Source organism: Durio zibethinus, chromosome 15, assembly GCF_047325235.1.
Source record: "Durio zibethinus cultivar Kanyao isolate XHJ-2024 chromosome 15, ASM4732523v1, whole genome shotgun sequence".
Taxonomy (NCBI): domain Eukaryota; kingdom Viridiplantae; phylum Streptophyta; class Magnoliopsida; order Malvales; family Malvaceae; genus Durio; species Durio zibethinus.
In genome coordinates this window covers 11,151,055-11,173,628 of record NC_143176.1, presented here as the reverse complement: position 1 = coordinate 11,173,628, position 22,574 = coordinate 11,151,055, and positions in this window count along the sequence as shown.

Sequence of the window (22,574 nt, the reverse complement as noted above, 5' to 3'; positions counted from 1 at the left end):
AAATTGTTTTATCAACTCTAAAATATACTTATAATATGAAATGAGTTTTGAATCTCTCATCTCCCATTCCCCTTTCAACTGATATATAACTAGAGCTAAGTCCCCAAACATTTTTAATGCTTTCACTCTTCTATCTATAGCAGCTTGTAAGCTCATGACACATGCCTCATATTCAGTGATGTTATTTGTGTAATTGAAATTTAACCTTACTGTTACAGGGCAGTATTGTTCTTCTGAAAAGATCAAAATTACCCTAATTCCATGTCCCAAGGCATTAGCAGCTCCATCAAAATACATTCTCTAACATTTTTCTCCATGCTCTCTCTTCTCCAGTTGGGAAGTAGTCATTAGATCTTCATCAAGGAATTCCAACCTCATTGGTGCATATTCTTCAGTAGCACAATCTGCAAGGAACTCCGCTATAGCGCCCCATTTTATTATCTTTTGGCTTACATATATAATATCATATTTTGAGAGCATTACTTGCCATCTAGCAATTCTTCCAAACAAAGAAGACTTCTCGAATATGTATTTAATTGGATCCAGTTTTGCTATGAGCCATGTGGTATGATAAAGCATATACTATCTAAGTCTTTTGGCAGTCCACGCTAATGCACAACATATTTTCTCTAATGAAGAATACTTGGATTCATATTCTGTGAACTTTTTACTCAGATAGTAAATAGCTCTCTTTTTTTGGCTAGACTCATCTTGCTACCCCAGCACACATCCCATTGAATTTTCACACACTTTCATATAAAATTAAAGGTTTTCCTGAAACAGGTGGCACTAACACTAGAGGGTTTGACAAGTATTGCTTAATTTTATCAAAAGCCACTTGACATTCTTCATTCCATTTTCTAGAATTATTCTTACAGAAAAGCTTAAATAAGGGATCACATTTATAGGTAAGCTGAGAGATAAATCGAGAAATGTAGTTCAATCTTCCAAGAAAACCTCAAACTTCTTTTGGTGTACTCGGAGGTGATAAATTCTGAATGGCCCGTATCTTGTCTGGATCGACTTCAATTCTTCTTTCACTAATCACAAAGCCAAGTAACTTCCCTGACTTTACCTCAAAGGTGCACTTGGCTGGGTTTAACTTGAGCTGGAACCTTCTCAATCTCTCAAATAACTTTTTGAGGCTGGTGACATGATCTTCATTCTCACAAGATTTTGCAATCATATCATCTACATACACTTCAACCTCTTTGTGTATCATATCTTGGAAGAGTGTTACCATGGCCCTTTGATATGTTACCCTAGCATTTTTTAACCTAAAAGGCATGACTTTGTAACAAAAAGTTCCCTACATAGTCACAAAAGTGGTTTTTTCCATATCATCTGCAGCCATTTTTATCTGATTATACCCTGAAAACCCATCCATAAAGGAGAAAATTGAATGCCTAGTTGTGTTATCTACCAGTGTGTCAATATAAAGCAAAGGAAAGTTATCCTTTGGACTAGCCTTATTCAAATCATGATAGTCTACACACATTCATACTTTTTCATCTTTCTTAGGAACTGGTACTATATTGGCTGCCCGCTCTAGACATTTAGCCACTTGTAGAAAACCTGCATCAAACTATTTCTTCACCTCTTCTTTGATCTTTAGTAGCATTTCAGGCTTTATTCTTCTTAGTTTTTGCTGGACTGGCTTACATTCTGGCTTTAGGGGTAATCTATGCTCTACTATCTCCGTGCTCAGCCCTGGTATATCCTGGTAAAACCAAGCAAATACATCCATGAATTCTTGAAGTAGATCTGCCAAACATTGTCTATTTCTTGATGAAAGTGAAGTGCCAATTCTGACATCTTTCTTATTCTCTTCATCTCTCAAATTCACTAAGTCAACTATCTCTTGATGAGGCTCAATTGGCTTATTTTCTTTCAATCAATCTCATTAGGTCTGGAGGCATAACATATTCCTCAGAATTCTCTTCATTGTCAAGTTCATCAGTGTTAATTGAATTCTCAAAACTAACCTCTTGATTGTTATCATAATTATCTTCATGTTCATTTAAAGACTTGAAATTGAATGAAATGGGATATGTTGGCAAGATGTGTTTGGAAAAATGACAATAATGAAGACACAAAAAGAAATGAAAGAAAATACATCCTTCCTAATCTTTATTAAAATAATAAAAGATAAATGGCCCAAATAAGAAAGATCACCCTAATGCTTTGGGTAATAGCTATTGGGATGTTACAATTACATTGTATTAGTTTTAAAAGTCACAAGCATTTTAATGGCACTCTAATTGTTCAGCTCATAATCTAGATGACAAAGGTGGACCTACCCCTCTTGATTAAGCCCCACTTCATCTTTAATAGCATTAATGGTTAACTGAGCAAAAGCTCTTTCCACACTTTTCCTGTATCTGGGTAATAAATCCTTCAGGTCTGAAAGTTTCATACAAGTTTGAGATAACCATTATCTTGCTATTTTTCCTGCTGGCCTTCTTTTGATCTCTTATTCTGCTACTTTATAGCCTAAGCCTAACCTTTCACTATTGTCTATCATTGTCGAGGGTTCTTTTATTCCCTGTAAGTTCTTGCCCAGCCCTAATCCTGGATACCAGCCCTTATTGATGACTTGGCTCATTACTATCCTGGAAAAAGGTTAATTTTTCAGTTCTTCACCTATAAAATTAACTAGCTCAAAAGATCGATAGAAGCATTCTACTACTTCTTCGGTAGCCTTTACATACAAAACATTCAACGATTAGGTCATTAGCATGTTTTCCTCCCTAACTACCATTACTAATTGACCTTTTACATTAAACTTGATCTTTTGGTGCAATGTAGAAGGCACAGCTCCTGCCACGTGAATCTATGGCCTTCCCAATAGTAGCTATAGGATGGAGAGATATCCATCACTTGAAACTTTACATTAAAAATGTATGGCCCAATTTGCAAGGGCATCTCGATATCCTCCAAGACTTCTCTTTTGGTCCCATCGAAAACTCTCATGATCATCTGACTGTCTTTCATATGAGAGTAGTCGATGGATAACCTTGCCAAAGTTGATATAGACATGACGTTGATAGCAAAGCCGTTATCAATAAAGACTTTGGCTATGATATGGCTCTTGTACTTGACTGTGATATGCAAAGCCTTGGCATTTTTCCTTTCCTCTGAGGAAATTTCATCATCGCTGAATGAAATGTAATTCGGTATGACTAGATTTCCAGCCAGGTGGTTCACATACTCAACAGATACATTATGTGCCACATTTGCCTAGTTTAATACTTTCAGCAAGGTGTTTCAGTATGGCTCCAAATTTAATAACAGTGATAATAATGAGATTTGTACTGACATTTTGTTCAACTGTTCAACAACTGAATACTCACTATTTTTTACTAGCTTTAGAAATTCACAAGCCTCTTTTTTTGACATCGGTTTCGGGTGATCTTCCTCAGGTTCTACTTCAGGGTTATTTTATCCTTCTCTTTTATTGGCTTTCTCTCTTTTAGCCTTCTCTAACATTCCTGGAGTGTAGCACCTTTCACTTCAGGTAATGCCTCCTACACCAATTATATTGGAGGCATCAGCTTTAGAGACATCCCTTTCTTACCCCTAAACTACTGTATCGTAACCATATCTCCAAGGTACAGCTTTATCATCCTTATATGAGAAGGGAGTCGAAACTTTAAAAGTTATCGACTTGGGAATGAGTTTGATTATGATAGACTTTGGCTTGTTCCCACAATGAATTGTCACCAGCTTTGGAAACAGTTTTGCAGGCTTATCAGTCATTGACACTTCAACACCTTCTAAGTCTTCTCTTTTTTTGTAGACCTCCATCTGGTATGAATCCAAGAGCTTTTGCACCTCTTGGTGGAACTACTCATAAGTTTCGATAGAGTGACCCATAGCCTCACTATGGTATTTATAACTAGTGCTGGCTATATATATTCCATGATAGTTGTATGGACTCACTAGTCGTATCATGTTAGCTTTCCATAAAATATCAAACAGCTAACTAAGAGGTGTCTTAATATCTGCCACTTTTTTCTTCAAATGGCACTCCTGTTCTTCACTTAGAGCATTCACATTATGATTAGGCAAGGGATTGCCACTAATATTCGGTGCAGTCACCCTTCCTGTATCGAAGCTAATCATCCCATCCTTGATCAATTGTTGCACTTTGTGTTTCAAGGCAGTGCAATTTTTGATGGAGTGACCAGTAATCCTATAGTGATAGTCATAATGGGCTGTAAGATCATACCACTTAGGGTAAGGTGGCTTGAAGGGCTCTAATTTACTAGGAGCAATCAAATGACTGTTGTAAAGCTCTCGATATAATTTTGTATAAGTCATTAGGATTGGGTCAAATACAGGTTTTTCGTAAGTAGTTCGTTGCTCCCACAAACCACCCATCAGGTTAGCTGGCCGAGTTTGAGGTCTTGGGGTAGGCTAAGTGTTAGGACTATATGTGGTATTCTGAGGCCTAAGAAGAGGTTGATATGTTTGAGGATAAGGTGCATGTACAAATGGTTGGTATAGGTAAGGAGTGTTATTTACAGTAGGGTAATATAAAAGGTATCCTTGTGGTGAGTAGGGTTGATAACCCTCAAATTGCTATCTATCAAAGCCCACAGCCTAAGCTTCAGTCTTTTTTTTCTTCAAAACTCTTTTGCTAGATGCTTCACTTTCTTCCAACTTGCCAATCTTGATGGCACTCTCAATAATTTCTCCCGAAATTACCATATCAGCAAAATTTTTGGTTGCATTCCCTACATCTTTTTATAATAGAGAGGTTTCAAAGTGCTAACAAATAGCACTATAATATCTTTCTCAGTCAAAGGAGGTTGTACCTGAGAAGCTACATCCCTCCATCTCTGGGCATATTCTTTAAAAGACTCATTTGCCTTTTTCTCTAGGTTCTGTAAAGACAAACGATCAGGAACCAAATCGATAATATGTCGATATTGACTGATAAAGTCATGAGCCATATCGCTCCAAGAATGGATACGGGTTCTGTCCAACTGGACATACCACCTGGTAGCAGAGCCTGTAAGGTTAACTTGAAAAACATGCATTAAAAGTTTTTCATTATGAGCATGGGTTGCCATCTTCCGCCAATACATGGTGATATGAGTTTTGGGGCATTTCGTACCATCATATTTCTCAAATTCTGGTACTTTGAACTTTGGTGGAATGACTACATCTGGGACTAAGCATAGCCCAGCAGCATCAATAGAACTATAAAATCCAATCCCTTCTATGGCCCGTAATTTTTGTTCCAGCATACTAATCTTCGTATCTTCCTAAAACTCTGCCACTTTTACTTTCTCCTTATTTTTTAAGTCATCTAGATCAGGAACTGGTTCTACTGCCTTTTCAGTAAAGACAGGATTTACATAGCTATGGTAATGCCCTGGATTAGAGGTTGATGGCATTCCAAGATATGTAGGATATGCAAAGTGTTATGGTGGAACCTCTTGTGTAGACTGGGCTTGAGGTGGACCAAAACCTGGAGGATACAAAGGGTCAGCCACTTCTTATAATAGGGAAACTTGTTGGCTTGTATTTTCTTCTACTTTTTTTCCCTTGTTCAGCTTATTGAGAGCATCTAGAATCTTATTCAACTCTTTTTCAATCTTTTCTTGTGTTTTTTCTAGCTTTTCAAATCTATGAGAGTTTTCTTGCTCCATTTGTCTGGCTCTAGCTCTTGTGTTGTATCGATGGATAGGGTTCTCGCTAGATGGAGCTATCCTTGAACCTTGAGTACCATATCTTAGAATTAGTAAATTTGCATGACTATCTCATGGTTACTTTGTTAAATGTAATGAGTGAGAATGCAATGAATGAGAATGCAATGAATGAGAATGCATGTATGCGAAGAACATTTACCTTAAAGATGGTATTTAACTAAAAGATTTCATTTATTCCAAAAAACTTTTATTTACATTGAGTTTATCATCCTAGAATTATAATCATAAAATTGCTTGATCTGTTCATACTGGGCCTTGGCTTCTTGGATGAAGTTTAATAGATGCTATCCATGCTCTCTTACTGGGGTCACCACTTGTTTCAATGCCTTTGCCTCTTCCACCATCGCTCTTGCCTTGCATACTCTTTTACAAATTTAGGTCATTAGGTGCTCAATGTATTTCTATCTTCCTAAGTTCTCTCTTTTACCACACCAGACTTGGTATGATAACTCTCTATACGCCTTAACCAATGCAGCAATATGGTCTTCTTATTCATTCAACTTTTGTCTTAACCTACTTAGATAGCTATTCAACATGTTATTCTCTGTCTGTACTTAGGTACTTTCTTCTTCTAATTCAGCATACTCTTGCTTCAATCTTGTATTCTCTTCAGTTAGCTCAACAATGGTTATCTCTTTGGCCCTTCTCTCACACATAACCTTTTATGTTCTTGATGTAGCTCCACTAAGTTTTCAACAGCTATATCACGTTCTCTAGCAATCTTACGAACTCCGGCTTTATGATTTTCAGCTTTATCTTTCCACTAGTCATTTTTTTCTCGAAGCTTCTGGATTTCTTGCTTTAACTTACCTTTTTCAAACTCAAATTCTTTTGTCGCAAGCTCTAATTCTGATGGTGTCTCTTCAAGCTTTCCTCTTATTGGTGGTTAAAAGCTTTCATAAGTGAATACCATTTCTTGTCTTCGTTTTTCTCTCCAAACCAAATATCCTAGAGTGACTTTATCAGTAAACGGTCCAGGACTCACTCTTCAAGGATTTTTCTATGCTTTAATCATCTTATTCATCCTCTGAAATGCTTTCAGCTCACTGTAAGAGAAATCTAACTAATGAAGCCCACGCATCATAGGAATGAACTGTTCTGCCCCAAACTGCCTTCTCACTAGGAGTGGTGCATAATTTGTCACTCCCTATAAACCCAGAAGTGGGACCATTATATTATTCCCACACTGATACAACATAGGTTCATGATTTATCCATGGGGCCAACCATCTCACTTTGGCACTGGTCAATTTTTGTAGGAAAGTTATCCATTCCTTTTTAGACTTTCGTTCTGACCACCCACTTTCACAGAATTCCTTGATCGGAGCTCGATTACGGACATAAAGCTTTGAGAAAGTACCTTTTCCCGATTCGAAATGGTTTTTCATCTATAAGTATAATACTATATGCAGCCTATAAAGTGCCCTTCATTTCGATGATAGTAACTCAAAAATCTGATAGTTTCTGCTAATATTAGCGTTGAAGGATTACAACCGTTGGTCACACTCTCAAAGAAATCAACCACCACTATCTCAATATAACCCAAAACCTTTGGGAAGATCACTATTCTGTATATGATTAAGGCAAATATATCTAACCCCCGTTCTTCATTGGCATGTTGCACTAGAAACTCATGAAAAAACTTTCAAGGTAGGCAAACCTGTTCTTGTTTCTTCTTTGTATGAGAATCCACAACTTCTTTGTCTATCCCCATGAGTTGAGCCAAACCCTTACGAAATCCTGATTTGTGTTGCTTGACATATATCTTATCAGGAGCCTTGAGGTGCAAACCCAATAAAATCGAATATTCTTCGATGGTTGGAGTCATATCAACTTTATTAAAGATGAAACACTTGTATGCAGGATCCCAGAATTACGTTGCAACTCTGATTAGTTGATCATCAACAACTACTGCAAGAAGGTGTGCTATATGTCTGTGTCTTTGGCAAAATTGCTCTTATCTTAACGGACTCATCTTCTTCCATATGTCAACCAAATCCTCTAGATTATTTTGTTTGAAGAGGATAGATGCTTCTTGAGACAAGGTAGAATCATATCTGATTGGTAAACAATCCCTTATTGTCAGTTGAATCTTTTCTGACTGGACCCTTACTTCGTTGGGTGACTCACAAGGTGCTAATATAGATGAAGAACAAACTAGTCGTTTTGTGGAATCCATGAATAATTTTTGTTGAAGATCGTTTTTCAAGCAAATGTTCTTTATGTAACTGTATGATATAAGCATGAACCAATTCAAAAAAATGGGAGAAAAGGTTAGTATGCCTAGAAAAAAAGGGAATAAATAAATAACTATGTAAATTAAAACATCACACAGAATAAGAGGAATGAACCCTATGCTTCTGGTCAATTCTAAAAGGGAAGAATGATGGCTCTATCTATAAGTTAGGCATTCTTAAGGTTCACTATATGTGGTTTGAGGTTAAAGTCTAAAGGTTCCCAAATTGTTCCTTACATCATTGTCCATCACAGACTAGTAAGGCACCTTAATCCTCACCCATTACAGGCTACAAACGAAAAAGGTTCAATTTGAGTGGGAGTATTTCGCTAGCTACTACGGAGGCATTAAACCTCACTAAAACAATAGGTACTTTACTCCCTCCTAGAAGGACAGAGCTCAGGTATAGAGCTCATGTTATGCATATGCGTATGAATGACATAATTAATAAAGTAAATAAACATGAATGAATAAATAAAATATATATAAAACGGTTCAATTTTATTAGGCTTTTGGATAACACAAATTATTTGCTAGCCTGACTCTCAGGGGTCACAACGGAGTCACCAAACTATCAGAACATCTAGATCCGGGGATCCATCGCTAGACATTGACTTGAAAGAGTCGCCATCAATCTTTTTTTTGTTTAGGTGCAATTGGCCACCTAGGGAATCTATCCTTTTAAGGAACACCTAAGCTTAAGGGTCCCTAAAAGAATAGGTTCAGGTCTACTAACCAGAAAATAGTTCAGGAGTTCGGTTACGTGTGAGGAAGGTCATAGCACCTTCATAACGCCCATCGAAAGATGGTACCAGCTTAATTTTGTGTTATCCAATAAGCCTTAAAAATTTACCAAGTAATTAATTATTGGAAATTATTCTCAATTGACTCTAATACTTTTAGCAAAAAATTGAGAAAATTCTCTCACCTCAAGAGTATGCAAGAAAACTATTGTTTCACTTGCAGAGGCTCCATCGTCGGATTATTTAACATTAAAGAAAATAAAAAGGAAAAAAATAATTGCTTTTGTACAGAAAAAATTGATACTTTCAACTTTTCCCCAAAATATTATTTAGAAACTTTAATTTCGAGGAAAATTGATACTTTCAACTTTTCCTCAAAAATCCATTTTTGAAAACTTATTTTTAAGAAAAATTGGTACTTTCAACTTTTCCCTAAAAATAATTTTTTAGAAAGCTTATTTCCAAGGAAATTTGATACTTTCAACTTTTCCTCAAAAATATTTTTTTGAAAAAAACTTATTTTCAAAGAAAATTGATACTTTCAACTTTTCCTTAAAAATATTTTTTTGGAATTTTATTTAAAGAAAATAAAAAAATAAAAATAAAAATAAAATAAAATAAAAAGTATTAAACAATTCTAATCTAATCTAATCAATAAATAATAATAATAATAAAATAATAAAAAAATGAAAAAAAAACCTGGGAACGGTTAGGCTTAGCGGCTCGGCTCGGCTTGGCTCCTGAAACAGCTCGCATTCGGGTTGAACGTAGGTTGAAAGCGAGTTGACGCTCGGGTCAAGTCATCCGATTTCAAAATGCACAGATCCTCTGGGCATAGTAACGCCAAAACGACGTCATTTTCAGCGGGTATAAAAGGCTATCCCTTTTGTTTTTTTCAGCAGACCAATCCTTCCCTCTCTCTCTCTTCCCTTCTTTTCCTCTCCATTCTTTCTAAACCAATGAAGAACTCTGGTTGAATCTCGTCGAATTCTAAAAATCTTCATCGAAATCTAGGTTTTTCAACGGAAGTTCGTCGAAAAGCTGATCGATTTCTAGAAATAGTCACCAAAAACTGGGTATCTAGTTGAAAAATTCAAGCTTGACCAGAAAAGTCACCAAAAAATTCAACCCAAATTTGGAAATTTTCCAGAAATTTTCAGAAAAAAATTCACCAAAAATTCATAAAAATTCCCACTGATTCCTAGAGCTTGTTCTAACATACCAAAACCCTTTTTAGCTTCTGTTTCTTCTCTGTTCACTCTCTCTCAACCAGTGTCTGCCTTTCTGTGTGTTCTGATCTTTTGATTCGTGGATCTATTTATAGGGATTGATCAGAAGAGTTTCTGATCAATCCCAACTCCTTATTGGACTGGGATTCAATCATTGAATCAAATATGGACTCTGATTAAATCCCAAATTCACAGTAGGATTCCCCAAATTTCATTCCAATCTCAGCCGAATAAAAAGAAAAATCAATTCAAATCAAATAAAAAATGTTAATAGATAATTAAAGGAAAATAATTAGATAAATAAAATATTAACAGATAAATAAAAATAATAATAGATAAATTATAATATATAAATAGATAAATAATAATAAATACATATATATTATAATATATAAATAGATAAATATATATAAATTTTAATAATATATAAATAGATAAATATATATAAATATTAACAGATAAAATAAAAAAAATAAATATATATTAATAAATAGTAATAATAAATAAATAAATAATAAATACATAAGATACAAAATAAAATAAAATATAAATATAAATATAAAATACAAAATACAAAATAAAATGGGGGCGTACCCATTTGGACCAAGCCCAATTGATCCGGGCCTGGACCAATTTGGGTGTCTACAGAAGGATTTGGAATTACCATGGATCACATTCCTATTAAATGTTATACTACTAGTGCCATCAATCTTAACAAAAATCCAATTCAACATTCTAGAACCAAGCATACTGAAATTAGGCATCACTTTCTTAGAGATCATGTTCAAAAAGGTGATATTGCACTTGAATATGTCAATACCTTGCATCAATTAGCTAATATTTTCACAAAACCTCTTGATATTTATAGATTTTATGCAATTAGAGGTGAACTTGGTAGATGAATGCTTATTGAAATGAATTTCTTGATGATATGATGAATGTTGCTACCTTGATTGATCAAATGTATGTTTATCTTGATTTTTTTTAAAATTTTATGTATGGTTGTATGATGCATATTTGAAGGTTCATGTTGCATGGTTTTTAAATTAAAAAAAAAAAATTCTATAGGCAAAACTGATTGATCCCCCTTGGACCAGATTGATTGGTTTTTCATCCAGTAGCCAAATTAAGGGAAAACATTGAGGAACCAATTGGTCCTCATTGGACCAGATTAATTGACTTTCTATCTCGTAGCCAAATTACATGGAAAATGTGAGGAACCAATCGATCCCTTTATGGACTTGATCAATCGGTTAATGGCAAACCTATACCCGATCGATTTCCCTTCACAACCAATAGATCGGGTCATGCAAAACTAGCACTATGCACATTATTTTTCTTTTTCAAAATCAGGTCCCTTTCCTTATTGGTAGATCATTTCAGCTCTTCATCCCTTCTTCTTCTTCCCCAAACACCTTCTCCTTAAACCCTAGAGATTTTTTCTCCATTTTCTTTCAAAATATATCTCTCTTAACTAAAATCTTTTGCAAATTGCTTCATTTCTATTGGTTTCTTGCAAAAATCATTAAATAACACAAAAATCTCCACTTATTCTTCTCACTCTAAAAAATTGATCCCCTTTTTGAAACTACTACATCCCCTTATTTCTCTTGCTTCTTTCAAACATATTTTACTACTCATCATTTACAATCACCAAATTCTTCATCAATTTCACGTAAGCCTACATATTTTAATCCCATTGTTTTCATGGCTCCAAATACCAAAGGAAATGTTGGAACAAGGAGAAATCCCCTAAGGTAGGCTTCTAGTTCATCAATAAGGCCATCATTCAATCAAAATTTTATCAATCTTGATGCTAAGGAGAGGTATGAAACACACTTTGCTCATAGAGAAGTCAATGTCACACCTTGGGCAGGCGCGCTAGGCACATCAGGTGCACCAACATGAGTACTTGAGGTTGAGGCTCACGCACCAGGAGCATTGGTGGGGGTTTACACATTAGGCCTTGGAGAAGAGTCCAGACCACCCACACAACATGTAGGCCAGCCCGCATAACCAGGCCAATGCCCACAAGATGCCCGTACCACATTAGGGAAGGCCCAAGAGAAGAAGTGTACAAGGAGATCTTCTAGAAGCACACAGGATTAGCAGGAGTCTTCTGGCATATTTGGTTGACCCTAAAAATTAGAAAGCAGAATCTTGATTGAATGTAATTTGTGTAATCCTTGATTGATTGTAATTTTTTTATTTTAAGAATTTAGCCATAAGTGTAGCTGGAGGCCTCAACTATAAATAGAGGGTCACCCCACCCTCATTTGTAAATCATCATACACACTTCTGTTTCAGTAATACAAGAGCAAATTCTAGCAAACTTTCTTATTCTTCTGTTTCTTTCAAACTTGCACATTCTACCCTTTCCATTGTGTTATGCCTGCACGCTTGTGTTTTAGGCTGACTTAAGCTAGAAGGAGGTGATTCTAAGCCTAAGATCATACAAATTTTGAGTCTAAGGTCAGAGCCCATGACAATTGGTATCAAAGTAGTTTCGGTTTTACTTGTTTGTGTATGTGTAGGTTAGATCACAGTTAAGGAGATGGCATCCCAAAGCATTGTGGCTAGCCAACAAGCAAAGGCCTAGGAGAAAGGGCATGGAAGGGGCAAGAAGGCCAATTCGAGAGACATTTGGTCTACCATAGATAAGAGGCTGTCCATGGTGGAAGTGACCATGAGCGACATGAAGGAGAAGCTTGATGATGTAGAGACTCACATTGAAGTGCTAGACTCTATGGAGGAGGAGCTCAAGGGTGAGTTACAAGTTGCCCTTAATCAAGGCCTAGAGGTAATCACCTAAAGGAATGAGACCTTAGAGGCCCAAATAGAGACCATGTGTGATGGCATGGAGGCCATGCACAAGGAGATGAAGGATTTTAGGAGCGAGCTCACTGTGTGCAAGATTACCATTGGGAATGGCATGTTTGCTGGAGTGTCTAAGACCCATGTGCAGATCCCCAAGCCCAAAGAGTTCAAGAGGACTAAGGTAGCCAAGGAAGTAGACAACTACCTATAGGGCATGGAGTAGTACTTCTGGGCCACAAGCATAAAGGATGAGGCTACCAAGGTAAGCACTACATCCATGTATCCTATTGATGTTGCCTTGTTTTGGTGGAGGCACCTTTTGCAGGATAAAATCATAAAGCCAAGGGAGCTAGAGCGGACAATACCTCATAAAGATATGAATCGTGGTTGAAAGGCTGATCTGGAATGCCAAATGATTGCATGCTCGAGTCTTAGAATCATATCAGCTTGGAACTTAAGTCTCGACACGTGACAACATGGAAGGGTAATTTCTCTTGAATTCTTATAATCTATTGAGTTCCCTTATTCACATGCCTTTGAGAGATTTGGGTGGATGAATTACTTATGCATGGATCGAATTTTGTTTGAAAATCTAGTTAAGATGTTTTATAGTAATGGTACTGGTATTGAAATTGAAGGGTTTACACATAGATATTATCCTGATAGATTTATAACCTATGTGATGGGCAAAAAAATTGTAGTTAATAAGCAATTGTTAGCTGAAGTTGTGACATGTTGGAACTAGCTTAAGATATATTTAGAAATGACAATTTAAGAGTTGCTCTTACTCATGCCATTAGGCTTTTAATGCATGATAGGTTGTTACACCTTATTATCACTCATGTATTGACACCTTTTGGCACTCAATACTCAACCATTAGAAAACAAGATTATTGGTGGATGTACAAGATTAAACATATGGAAAAACCCAATCTAGTGCATTTTATTTTTAGTGATATGATGAGGGTAGTGCAAAATAAAGACCACACCTTAGTTTATGGGTTTTCAATCAGTAATCTTTTAAGAAAATTGAACATTAATACTAGAGGTGATAAAGAGATGGTGTTCAATGATCCATTTAGCATTCTTGGTGCTCTTATTATGCATAATATGGGCTATGTTCAAAATGCAGTAGGTTTATGAGTTAGAAAAATTGATATTGGGGCTATACAATAAGAGGGCGAAAAGCATGAAGTCTCAGATATTCTTGATGCATCTAAAAAAGAACCCTCTACCCCACTATTTGATACCCAATAAGCTTTAAAAATGCTTATGCTTCAGATGAATAGTCTACATTCAGTGGTTAGGATTATGAAATCTCAATTGGAAAACATGGAAATGACTCAAAATGAGCTAGTTTCCTAAGTTCGCCAAGTTAGAGCTAACATTGAACACATCTAGTCTGCACAACAAAAATAGGGCAGCATCCTCATCATTCTTCTCATTCTCCACTTGCTACTCAATGATCCTTCCTAATGCCATTCCTCATATGTTTTCCCACATCTTTTTATGTCGTAGAATTTTCCTTAAAAACTCTTTGCGTTACGATTTCTTATCAAACTTTGATATTTGATGTTTATATTAATGAAATATATATTTCATTTTCATTATGATATTTGCTATATCACTTTGAAATTTTGCTTGTAAAATTATGGCTTGTGATATTGGTATATTGCTTGACATTAAGATTGGTATGAACTTAAGTTGTCAAATTGAGTTGGTATGGCCTTGAATTGATTGTCATTTTCCTTTGATTGACTTCATGCTTTTTGTTATGACAAAAAAAAGGAGAGAAAATGGTATGAAAAATTTTTATTTGATTAATGATCTTGGTGGTATGGAAAATTTTTTATTTGATTGATGATCTTGATGGTATGAAAAATTCCTACTTAATGATATTGACATTGTTCTTGCTCTTAGTTGTTTTTAAAATCTCTTAAAATTTTTTTATGCTTAAATTCAAGGAGAGCTTATTTTTCAACTAGAAAAATGTTTTTAAGCAAAATTTTCACTAGGTTTTTTCATATCAAAAAGCGAAAGATTGTTAGCCTTAATTAATTAAAAGTTTTGATTTGACAAAACAAAAATTTGACTAACTTGAATCAAACTCTCCTAATTTTAAATTGAACATTTTGCTAGCCTTCTATCTTGCCAAAATTCATTTAGGAACTAAAACAAGACAAATTCTTAAAACAAAATGGATTAAGGCATTTTTGGATAGAAGAGATCGATTTCCTCCCTTACCCAATTGATCCCCTAGCCAAAGGGATCGATCCATTTTTCTTTCATAAGCTAAATTCATGGAATTTTAGCAAAAACCAATCAATCTCCTCCCTGTAGGGATTGATTGGTTGGCATTTAAACTTACCCGATCATTCCTTCCCTTAAAATGATTGATCTATTTTTATATAGAATGCAAAATGGGGTTGAAAATCCATAAAAGATATCCATCCCCCCACATAAGGGATCACTTAAGCATGGGATCGATCCCTCTCTTAAAAGGATCAATTTGTTTTTTAGGCAGAATGCTATCTTGGTTTAAAAATCCATAAAAGGGATCGATCCCCCTACATAGAAGATCGATCACCTAAGGATAGGATCGATCGGGTATATTACCTAATCGATCAAGTAAGCTTTTTTAAGGAATAAATGGGCTTTTTCATAATTGACCCCATCGATCCTCTACATGAGGGGATCGATTTCCTAATGCCCAGAAAGCCCTAATAGCTATTTTTTGTCTGATATTTTGTAGGTTTAAAGCATTAAATGCAAGGCAATGGCTATCAACTCCTTTCTATATATAAATGAAGGCTTTCACTACAAATCAAGAGTATGAAAAGCTAAGAGAACTTATTGCCTTCGCCAACCATCTTGTTCAAGCATTCAAACCAGTTCAAAGAGAGAAAAGTGCAAAAAATCCTTCTTGTATTAGTTTTTCTTTAAATTCTCTTGTCAATATTATTGTGTACTTCAAGTTAGCAAACACCCAACCTTAGAGAGGTTCTCTAAGTTTGCAAAATACTTTAGAAACTTTGTATTGTGAGATTGTGAGCTTAAGGGGGAGGATAACCCTTAAGAGTTTGTAGTGTTCATTGTGTAAAGCTTTGAGAAGCTAGGTTGTAAATTTCAAGACATAATGGATTGAACTCTTTGGCAAGTAAGGCCAAGGGAGAGGACATAGGTGCCTAAAGAAAGGACCGAACCTCTATAAATCTTGGTGTTTAATTCTTTATCTCTATCTTTTTAAGATTGATAGTTTTATTGTGTTCATTTGTTAGATAAATTGTTTTGCAGAATTTGTGCTTATTAACTATTAATATTTGAAAATTTTATTATCAACCAATTCACCTTCCCTCTTGGTTTATTTCAAGTCTTTGAGCTAACATTTGTCATAAAACAATTGTTTTAGTTAATACAAGCTTAGAAGAAATAAAACAATACTAATTTATTAATATTTCCTAAATTAATAAGTGAGAAATTTAAAAAATAAACCTATTTAAGGGATTAGTTAAAATAATTATGGCCATTTGAATGACTATCTATTTCAAATCATTATGACCTTTTTTTTGTCATAAAACAATTGCTTTTTCATCATACAAGCTTATTCAAAATAAAATAATACTAATTAATTAATATTTCAAAAATTAACAAGTAACAGATTTAAACAATAAATCTATTTATCGAACTAATTCAAATAGTTATGACTATTTAAACAATTATCAATCTCAAATCGTTAAAACCTTTGTTTTGTCATAAAACAATTGTTTCTAATTATAAGAGCTTATTAGCTTAAAAATAATACTAATTTAATAATATTTCAAAAATTAAAAAATAAGATATTTAAAAATAAATGTGTTTGCCAAACCAGTTCAAATAGTTAAAACTATTAGAATAATTATCTATTTCAAATTGTTTTAACCTTGTGTTTATTTATAAAATATTATTTTCATATCTTACAAGCATATTTGGAATAAAATAATGCAAATTTATTAACATTCAAAAAATTAATAAGTAAAAGATTTGAAAAAATAAATTTGTTTACTGAATAAGTTCAAATAATTATGATTATTTGAATAATTATTTATTTAAAATCATTATGACCTTTTGTTTTGACATAAAACCATTGTTTCAATTCATCAAAGCTTATTGAAATTAAAATAATACAAATTTCTTAATATTTCAAAAATTAATAAGCAAGAGTTTAAAAAAATAAATTTCTTTGCCAAACAAATAATTATGGCTATTTCAACAATTATCTATTTTAAATCGTTATTACCTTTTATTTAGTCATATAACAATTGTTTTTGATCATACAAGCTTATTCAAAATAAAATAATACTAATTTATTAATCTTTCAAAAATTAATAAGAGATTTAATAAATAAATCTGTTTATCGAACCAATTCAAATAGTTATGATTATTTAAACAATTGTATACTTCAAATCATTATAACCTTTTGTTTGTCATAAAATAATTATTTCTATTCATACAAGCTTATTCAAAATAAAATAATACTAATCTAATAATATTCTAAAAATTAATAACTAAGAGATTTAAAAAAAAATTTGTTTGCCAAACTAGTTCAAATTGTTAAGACTATATGAAAATTATCTATTTTAAATCGTTATGACCTTTTGTCTTGTCATAAAATAATTTTTTTAATTCATACAAGCTTATTTAGAATAAAATAAAATGAATTTATTAGTATTTCAAAAATTAATAAGTAAGAGATTAAAAAAATAATTCTATTTGCCTAATTAGTTCAAGTAATTATCACTATTTGAACAATTATCTATTTCAAATCATTATAAACGTTTGTTTTGTTATAAAACAAAGGTTTTTGTTTATATAAGTTTATTTGAAATAAAATAATGCTAATCTATTAATATTTCAAAAATTAATAAGAGATTTAAAAAATAAATTTGTTATTAAACCAGTTCAAATAGTTATGACTATTTAAACAATTATTTATTTCAAATCATTATGATTTTTGTTTTGCTATAAAACAATAGTTTCTATTCATACAAGCTTATTCAGATTAAAATAATAATAATTTATTAATAAGTAGAAAATTTAAAAAATAAATATGTTTACTGAGCTAGATCAAATAGTCATGGCTATTTGAATAATTATCTATTTTAAATTATTATGACTTTTGTTTTGCCATAAAAAAATTATTTCAGTTCACATAAACTTATTTAAAATAAACTAATACTATGTTATTAATATTTTGAAAATTAATAATTAAGAGATTTCAAAAATTAATCTATTTACCGAACAAGTTTAAATAATTATGACTATTTAAACAATTATCTATTTGAAATGGCTATAACCGTTTGTTTTGTTATAAAATGATTTTTTCTATTCATACAAGCTTATTTTGAATAAAATAATACAAATTTATTAATACTGAGACAATTAATAAGTAAAAGATTTAAAAAATAAATCTATTTACCGAATAAATTCAAATCGTTATAACTATTTGAACAATTATTTATTTCAAATTGTTACGACTTTTTTGTTTTATCATAAAACAATTGTTTTTGTTCATACAAGCTTATTCGGATTAAAATAATATTAATTTATTAATATTTTGATAATTAATAAGTAAAAGATTTAAAAAATAATATGTTTACCGAAGAAGTTCAAATAGTTATGATTATTTGAATAATTATCTATTTCAAATCATTGTGACCTTTTGTTTTATAATAAAATAATTATTTCAATTGATATACACTTATTTGAAATAAAATAATACTAACATATTAATATTCAAAAAATTAAAGAGTAAGAGAATTAAAAAAATGAATCTATTTACCAAACAAGTTTAAATTATGATTATCTGAACAATTATCTATTTCAAAATATTATGACATTTTTTTGGCCATAAAACAATTGATTTTGTTCATGCATGCTTATTTCAAATAAAATAATATAAATTTATTAATATTCCAAAAATTAATAGGAAAAAATTTTAAAAATAAATCTATTTTCTAAAGATGTTCAAATAGTTATTACTATTTGAATAATTATCTATTTCAAATGGTTATGACCATTTGTTTTATTATAAACCAATTGTTTCTTTTCAAACAAGCTTATTCAGAATAAAATAATACTAATTTATTAATATTCAAAAATTAATACGTAAATTTAAAAATAAATTTGTTTACCAAAAGGGTTCAAATTATTATGACTATTTGAACAATTATTTATTTCAAATCGTTATGATCTTTTGTTTTGTCATAAAACAATTGTTTCTATTCATACAAGTTGATTCGAAATAAAATAATACTAATTTATTAATATTCTAAAAATTAATAGGTTTAAGATTTAAAAAATTAATCTATTTACCAAACAAGTTTAAATAGTCATGTCCATTTGAACTATTATATGTTTCAAATCGTTATGACATTTTGTTTTGTCATAAAACAATTATTTCTATTCATACAAAATTATTCATTAAAAAAATACTAATTTATTACTATTTCAAAAATTAATAAGAGATTTAAAAACTAATTCTTTTTATCGAATCAGTTCAAATAATTATGACTATTTGAACAATTATCTATCTAAAATTGGTATGATCTTTGTTTTGTCCTAAAACATTTATTTCTATTCATAGAAGCTTATTCGAAGTAAAATATTGCTAAATTATAGTATTCTAAAAATTAATAAGGATTTAAAAAATAAATGTGTTTGCCAAACAATTCAAGTAGTTAAGACTATTAGAATAATTATGTATTTCAAATTGTTCTAATCATTTGTTTAGTCATAAAATAATTGTTTCAATTTATACATGCTTATTCAAAATAAATAATATTATTTTATTAACATTTAAATAATAAGCAAGAAATTAAAGAAATAAATCTATTTATCAAATCAGTTGAAATAATTATGACCATTTGAATTATTATCTATTTCAAATCATTATGAACTTTTGTTTTGTCATAAAAAAATTATTTTTATCATACAATCCTATTCGAAATAAAATAATACTAATTTATTAATATTTCAAAAATTAATAAGTAGGAGATTTAAAAATAAATCTATTTACTGAACCAGTTTAAATGGTTATGACTATTTGAACAATTATATATTTCAAATTGTTATAACCTTTTGTTCTATCATAAAACAATTATTTCTGTTCATACAAATTTATTGGGAACAAAATAATACTAATGTAATAATATTTTGAAAATTAATAACTGAGAGATTTAAACAATAAATTTATTTGCTGAACCAGTTCAAATAGTTAAGGCTATAAGAACAATTCTTTATTTCAAATCGTTATGACCTTTTGTTTTATCGTAAAACAATTTTTTTAGTTCTTAGTAACTTATTCAAAATAAAATAAAATAAATTTGTTAATATTTCAAAAATTAATCAATAAGAAATTTAAAAAAAATTTTGTCTGTCAAACCAGTTCAAATAATTATGACTATTTAAATAATTATCGATTTCAAATCATTATGACCTTTTGTTTTGTCATAAAACAAATGTTTTTTTTCAAATAAGTTTGTTTGGAATAAAATAATATTAATTTATTAATATTTTAAAAATTAATAAGTAAGAGAGTTAGAAAAATAAATTTGTTTACCAAACTACTTCAATTAGTTTAACTATTTGAATAATTATATATTTCAAATTATTATGACAATTTGTTTTATCATAAAACATTTCTTTCTATTCATACAATCTTATTCAGACTAAAGTAATACTAATTTATTAATATTATGAAAATTAATAAGTAACAAATTTAAAAAATGAATCGGTTACCCTAGCCAGTGCAAATATTTATGATTGTTTGAATAATTATACTAATTATCTATTTCAAATCATTATAATCTTTTGTGTTATCACAAACCAATTGTTTCTATTCATACAAGTTTATTTGAAATAACATAATTCTACCCTATTAATATTTAATTAATAAGTAAGAGATTTAAAAAATGAATCTGTTTACTGAACAAATTTAAATAATTATGACTATTTTGAACAATTATCTATTTCAAATCGCTATAACCTATTGTTTTATCATAAAACAATTTTTGCTATTCAAACAAGCTTATTTCAAACAAAATAACACAAATTTTCAAACAATTAAAAAATAAAAGTTTTAAAAAATAAATATATTTATCAGATAAGTTTAAATAGTTATGACTATTTGAATAATTATTTATTTGAAATCGTTATGACTTTTTGTGTTTTCATAAAATAATTTTTTTTGTTCATACAAGCTTATTTGGATTAAAATAATATTAATTTCTTAATATTTTGACAAATAATAAGTAAAAGATTTTAAAAATAAATATGTTTATCGAACAAGTCCAAATAGTCATAACTATTTGAATAATTATCTATTTCAAATCGTTATGACCTTTTGTTTCATTTTAAAACAATTTTATCAGTTCATATAGGCTTATTCAAAATAAAATAATACTAATTTATTAATATTCCAAAAATTAATGAGTAAGAGATTTAAAAAATGAACTTGTTTACCAAACAAGTCTATTTGAACAATTATCTATTTCAAATCATTTGACCTTTTATTTTGTCATAAAATAATTGTTTCTATTCATACAAGCTTATTTCGAATAAAATAATATAAATTTATTAATATTACAAAAAGTAACAAGTAGAAATTTAAAAATAAATTTGTTTTCTGAACATGTTCAAATAGTTATGACTATTTGAATAACTATCTATTTCAAATAATTATGACCTTTTGTTTTGTCATAAACCAATTGTTTCTATTCATACAAGCTTATTCGAAACAAAATAATACTAATTTATTAATATTTTAAAAAATAAATCTATTTACTGAGCAAGCTCAAATAGTTATGACTGTTTGAACAATTATTTATTTCAAATAGTTATGATTTTTTGTTTTGTCATAAAACAATTGTTTCTATTCATACAAGTTTGTTTGAAATAAAATAATACTAATTTATTAATATTCTAAAAACTAATAGGTTAGAAATTTAAAAAATAAATTTATTTACCAAACAAGTTCAGATAGTCATGTCCATTTGAATAATTATCTATTTCAAATCATTATGACCTTTTGTTTTATCATAAAACAGTTTTTTCTATTCATACCAAATTATTTAGAATTGATATATTAATATTTTTAAAATTAATAAGAGATAAAAATTAATTTGCTTACCGAATTAGTTTAAATAGTTATGACTACTTGAACAATTATCTATCTCAAATTGTTATGATCTTTATTTTGTCATAAAACAATTGTTTCTTTTCATATAAGCTTATTTGGATTAAGATAATACTCATTTAATAATAAAAAAATAAATATGTTTTGTCGATCTAATTTAAATAATTAAGACTATTAGAACAATTATCCATTTCAAATCATTCTGACCTTTTGTTTAGTCATAAAACAATTATTTTAGTTTATACAAGCTTATTTGAAATAAAATAATACTAATTTATTAACATTTAAAAAATTAATAAGCAAGAGATTTTAAAAAATTAATATGTTTACCTAACAAGTTCAAATAGATATGACTATTTGTACAATTATCTATTTAAAATTGTTATGACGTTTTGTTTTGTCATAAAAGAAATGTTTCAGTTCATAAAAACTTATTTGAAATAAAATAATACTACTTCATTAATATTTCAAAAACTATTAAGCAAGAGATTTAAAAACTAAAACTGTTTTTTGAACGAATTCAAATAGTTACAACCATTTGAACAAATATCAATCTCAAATCCCTATGATCTTCATTTTGTCATAAAAAAATTATTTTTGAACATACAAGCTTATTCAAATAAAAATAATACTAATTTAATAATATTTCAAAAATTAA